This window comes from Barbatula barbatula (genome assembly GCF_947034865.1).
Source record: "Barbatula barbatula genome assembly, chromosome: 16".
NCBI classification, from domain to species: domain Eukaryota; kingdom Metazoa; phylum Chordata; class Actinopteri; order Cypriniformes; family Nemacheilidae; genus Barbatula; species Barbatula barbatula.
In genome coordinates, this window is record NC_136779.1 from 20,427,205 (window position 1) to 20,433,204 (window position 6,000).

General features: G+C 38.0%; 1 protein-coding gene across 3 annotated transcripts in view; it reads right to left on the reverse strand.

The window, feature by feature from the left end:
• Nucleotides 1-2,846, reverse strand: part of raraa (retinoic acid receptor, alpha a) — a 106,634-nt gene extending 103,788 nt beyond the window's left edge. The window contains exon 1 of one of the 3 annotated variants that reach the window (XM_079476443.1): nucleotides 2,567-2,846. The gene's annotated coding sequence lies outside the window, so the exon portion shown is untranslated. The remainder of the gene's footprint in view (nucleotides 1-2,566) is intronic. The other 2 variants (XM_079476441.1, XM_079476442.1) reach the window with 2 other exon arrangements.
• Between the last annotated feature and the right edge of the window lie 3,154 nt (nucleotides 2,847-6,000).

A 6,000-nucleotide genomic window follows, 5' to 3' on the forward strand; every position in this document is an offset into this window, starting at 1 on the left:
TAGCAAACATATTTTGCACTGGACTGTTATAGACCCCTTTACGGGCGACATACGATGACGTCACAGCATTAGCTGGAGGCATAACAAAGGGAAAACTGGAGACAATACAAAACAGCACAGATTCGGCTTAATCAGGAGTTTCATATATCATCTTGCTGGGTTGTTAAGTGCCACAATCGACAGAACACAGTCTCCAATTTGATATTTTAACACATGGTACCTCCAGCCATTGCTAAACAAAAACACTGACGACAGCTGGAGTTAAACACAATAAAATGAGCGGACTGAACAGAAACGATCATCAAAAAAGCCCCCATTTCACTTCATAACTCTTAAGATAAAAAAACGACTGTCTTTTGTTGGTGTGGATTATGATTTGGGTTTGTGTCTTAAAATATTTCGCTATCAAATCAGATACTGGAGAAAAAGGTTATTTGTCACGTAGGGTTGACTTTTGAACGCATAGGGTATGCTAGCTAACTTTGTTAGTTATAAAACTAACAGTTGACTATCGGCCAGATACTAAACCTAAAGGAAACTGGTTGTCGTCTCTTCTTTAGTCGTCACAAGTGCATTAGTATAAAGGAGAGGGAACAGTGTGTCATGTGTCAGGTTTGTCTTCAAGTAAAGGCGTTTGCTAACGTTTGCCACTGTTCGTACACGCAGGCATCTATAGAGTATACGCTCTCAGTTTATCTTTACTATACACGCTCGGTTTCTCTGTCTGGTGGGTGTAGATGTCAGGCCACATAACTGGAGGTAATCCTGTCAGTTCATCCCTGGATCCATTAAGTGAGAGTGGACAGGTTGGCCAGGTTGCCTTAAAGTTCACTTTTTCAAAAACAGTCACGGCCCTAGACAGTGAGTGACCTGACATGTTCAAATTGAATCAGATTTTTTTTAAAGTCATTGCCAAAAAGCAGGCAAACAAAACATGCTACCTAGCATTAGTAATGCTAAGCTCCGCCCACAAAAACATGCCACGAACGTTAAAGGCATCCATAGTTCCACCCTTATCAGATTTCAGAGGAAAATATTTGTACATTTACACGTATGCATTTGGCAGACGCTTTTACCCCAAGCGACGTACATTGCATTGTCCTATACATTTGTTGCTAAGTATGTGCAATCCCCTGGGATCAAACCCATGACCTTGCCGTTGTTAGTGCCAATCTCAGGATTGTGGGTATTGCAGTTTTTGAACAGGAATCAAGGAAGTATTAAAACGCCTATCAGAGCTTAACAATGTATTTGATAGTGTAATTGCTTAAATTCACTTTGTTCATGAATCAAATAAATGAATCTTTTAAAAGTTTTATTCTCAACGTATATGCATCTCGCTGTACATTTTCGAGCTCCTTTCAACTTTAACTATGCGTGTCTGTGTACTGTAGAGCAACGTTTGACCACCGTCACACCACAATCGCTCTGATATGTCCAGAGCCATCACCAACAGACAGCGGTTAACAGCTATTGTTTGTAATAAAATGTGTGATCCACCTAGTACATTTACATTTAGCAGACGCTTTTATCCAAAGCGACTTACAAATAGTTCGGGGAGCAATAAGCGATATGTCATAAAAGAGCGATAGTACCATAGGTGCTAATACAAAGTTACCAGTTTCAACAAAAGCTGGACCACTACCTGTTGAGAGAAGAGGCCCAGCAAACAATTTTTGGTTCCCAGAACGTTCTGGGAACGCTAGCGCGTGGATCCTAGAACGTTCCCAGAACACATATTCTAACGTTCCCTGTTGGTTTTCCAGGAAAGTTTTCTTGACGTTAATAGAACGTTCCCTGTAGGTTAGGGGAACGTTCCCCTACCTTTGTACTAACGTTAGGGGAACGTTCTGTGTTTGCTGGGGGGTTAGTGTACTTTTTCATTTGTCTGTCAGGTATACATCAATGCACTTTAGTGGTCAATACCAATCCCCCTGGGACCACTGCCACCAAAAATAAATGCATTTTTATTAAAAGATAACGACAATTAAAGAAACTTCAACATATTCAGCAAGGCAACGTACGTTATTTGACTTTGTAGTACTCTGTGAAGTACACATTGTTCTGTATCATAAAAAAGCACCTTTCTGTGGTACCACCTCTGCTGTAAGGGTTTACTTCACCTGTCCGTCATCTTTACCAAACCACAGCTTATAAATCGAATCATACATCACTGCACTTTGGTAAACCGAGCACTGGAACTAACATAACTAAACAGATATTTTCTGTCAAACGGTTTTGTGTTCGCAAAGGTAAGCAAACGGTGAATTGACTCACTTACCCATGAAACCCATTAAACTACAATATTAAAATAAGCTTTAAATCAAGTTTTGCAACACCGTGGCTGATGCCTCAAACCCCACAGTTCCCTGACTAGACAGAATAAGTTCGGCGTCAAAAAATCCCCAAATACACACTTTCTGGCGCTATTCTTATCGTTTCCCACTATCGGGACTGCAAAACACTCACTCTGTCTGTTTACTGTTTAAAGAAAACAACTCTACGGTGTGTTACTCGTCTGCGGTCCTTGTTATTGAAGGTGAGGTGAGCAAATGAAGATAAATACCTGAACCTGTTGACTCCGCCCACCCGCCGCCTCACTGACACCTCCAGCAGATGCAACGCGTTCAGGATGACGCGTGAATAAAGTTCCCCGTCCGATCCAGAAAAGCCGAATAATGGTGAGATTCGGAGCTCTTAGATGTGTATTAGCGATCGTTGATCCGCGTTAAAGGCAGCGGCCATCGGAGAGTCATGTGTACTGTGTGTCTGTGAAACCCAACACGAGGGAATAAACCCGCCCCGTTTCCTCAAAGTCCCGTTAACTCTCTCATCTCCATCACCGTTTCTAGAGAGACTTTTTTATTTGATTATTTTATTGTAGAAACATATGCAGATACATTCAGGAGAACATCAAAGGGGTAAAAAAAGACAAAGGATACAGGGTCATTTAAATACATTACATGAGGAATTCATATTAACAAAAGATAATGATAAAAAGGAAGGAAAAAGTATAATAAAATAATAATAATAATAATTGTTCATATAGTTTCAGGAATCTATTGCATTTTCTGTTGTTAGTTAAACTAAAAGATTTAAGCAGCGAGGCTACTTCAACCAAAACATGAGAAAAAGTAGGGGGTGACCCCATAAACTTCTGTTTATGGATGAAAAAATTGCCTCATACAATAGTTTCTTTTACATTTGTCTCAAAGCTGATCATTTGGTCAGTTTGGTGTATGTGGAGGCTTTATGAAAAAAGTTTTAAAAAGTTTCCATCCTTAAATGAAAGGAACATTGCAGCTGAAAAATTTCTGCTCATGTACACCAAGTATGTAATCATTAGGGCTGGGAATCGATTAAAAAAAATTAACTAATTAATTGCACATTTTCTGTAATTAATTGCAATTAATTGTGTTTTCCCCCAAGCTTGTTATCATCAATATTTAAATGTAGAATCACCTAATTAAATTAAACAACACAAAGTTTTTAATGACATAACATGTTAATGACATTTGAACTGTAAACAGACTCTCCACAGAACCACAGAGTAGCTGTTCCCATCAAATAAAATGTGTGCAGCAACATTATAAACAAAGTGAAAGTTGAATATTAAAACCATCAAGGTCATCAAAAAGTCTAGATCAGTTTAGAACTTAAGCCAATTGGCCAAAAGAAATAATTTCTTTATGCACCAACAATATATTTAAAAAAAAAATGTTTAAGTGCCAGTTGAATTTCAAAAAGGAACATAAGTCTTTGCAATATGAATAACAAAAGGAGAATGTTTATTTTTTTTCACCCAAAGATTTTGCCTACTCTTTTACATTAAGCCAGCAACTGAGACAGACCAGTCGGTTTACATTTGTTCACATTCACAATAAGCAATAGGAAGTCATGGAAACGATCGAGGCAAAAAAAAAAAAAAAAAAAAAAGTGCTGCGTCAATTGCGTTATTTTTTTTTAACGCGTTAAACATCTAAAATTAATCGCAAAGATTAACGCGTTAATTCCCCCATCCCTAGTAATCATACATTTTTATTACTTCGTTTTTACCATCTTCACTTTATTTCATTATAGCCGACTACGTGAATAACTTGAGGTTGTTGTTGTAATAAACATTGCAAATTGATTTAATGTTTATGAGTATGAAATGTTAAACGGATATGTAACCGATTTTTCGAATAATGTATTGCAAGCAGCATTAAAAACAATGCCAGGGCTTTACGCACATGGCAAAATGAATCGTGCTGAGGCATTAATGTGTAGTTTACCCTGATCAGATTTGCACTTTCTGTAATGCAAACCACAGACATGAGGGAAGTCTGGGATGTAATGTTCCAGATTTAGCACGTTGTAAATGAGACCGTTTTCACACGTTGTAAAGTGTCTTCCGCACAATGTTCAAAATAACATCTTGAAAGAGCTCCACGCCTTGGCTCAAGAAACATTCCTGCCGTTGAAGTTTAAATGGTGTACTCAAAGAAATCAACACTTACATCATTTAAATTCAGATTTGCACAAAATCAGAATGCCCACCATACACAAAATTTGAAGTAAAGCGTTTGAAAGCCTGCCTTTCAAGTTTGCTAGAGTTTTTAAGCGCAGCCAGACATCTGTATATAATATTTTGCATCTATTTCTTGGAATTTCTACCCCAAAAATGGTCAAATGAACCCATTGACCTTATTTACATACGGTACTTATAAAAATTTTACACTATTTATAAACTAATAATTTCAAACAGGAAGTGAATCCTGTTTTTTCCACCCGGTCACCTGCTATAATGTCAGCAGGTGTTTCTAAGCACCCTTGTTAATATCACCATCTGGTTTCTACCCCAGGCTTGTGCCCAGTTTTATTTTGGGAGTAATATTAGCTCTCCTAATAAACACACACACACACACACAGCGCTGTTTCTGCATCTCAGAGCCAGAGATGTGATCCACCCAAGAGAAACATTTTCGGTATCTTAGCTAACATGTTGGTGCCAAGAAGACAAATAAAGTAAGGGTATCATGGATCACAGTCTGAAATCAGAATGGTGTCCAAAAGAAGCCCTGCCCACCTCGCTGTCCACTTCCAAGAATGGATAAGCTGTGTAAACCACGCAAGAGAAGTTCAGTGGTCAGTTCATCCTTAAAGACATCAAACTAATGCTTTGCGTCAAACAGCGTATACAGCCACTGAAATCTAATGACATACAAAATGATTACCTTTAATTGACTATGTCCCTTCTCTTAAAAATAAACAGATCTCCTTTTGTTCTTGAGTTTGGGTGACTGTATATACGTGGAGCTAAACATAAACAAGCACTTAATAGAAATGTCTTGGATGTCTAGCATTATCTCTGGGGGCTGCACTGAATGATGATAACTCCGCATGACAATTCACCTATAACCCCAAATACAGTTTGGGGGATAAAGCTCACATATATCTGTAAACATGCAATGTTAAAATGAAGAGGACCTGCAGAGCGTTACGCTAGACACACTTCTTTCATTTCTTGACAAATGTTCATATCCTGATGCTCAAGCACCTATCCATTCACTGTAACATGCCTGAAAACCATCATGTTACATGTCACGGCAAAGTCAGGGTGTGTACCTTTACAAAATATTTTGTTTAGCACGTGTTTTTTAAGTTATGTCTGTCAAATAAACATTATTTATTATAAAAGCCTCTAAGCTAAAAATGTTTATAGCATTGTGTTAGCTTTTTACTTCTGGCGATTGTATTAAGGCTCAAAAACAGAAAATATAATCTGTAAAGATAATCTTGATAGACAAAACGTTTAGATATCATGAACATTTATTAATCACAGATCTTATTTTTTGCGATCTTCCAAAAGTCCATGGGAAAAATGCATATGCTTTCGGTCGATGCAACCAGGGCGTGTCTGCTTCTGGGTTAGCCTACAAAAATACGTAATCTCTGAGCCACTCCATCTGTTTACCGGGACAATTAAAAGGCCAAAGTGCCTTAAAATACCAAATATCT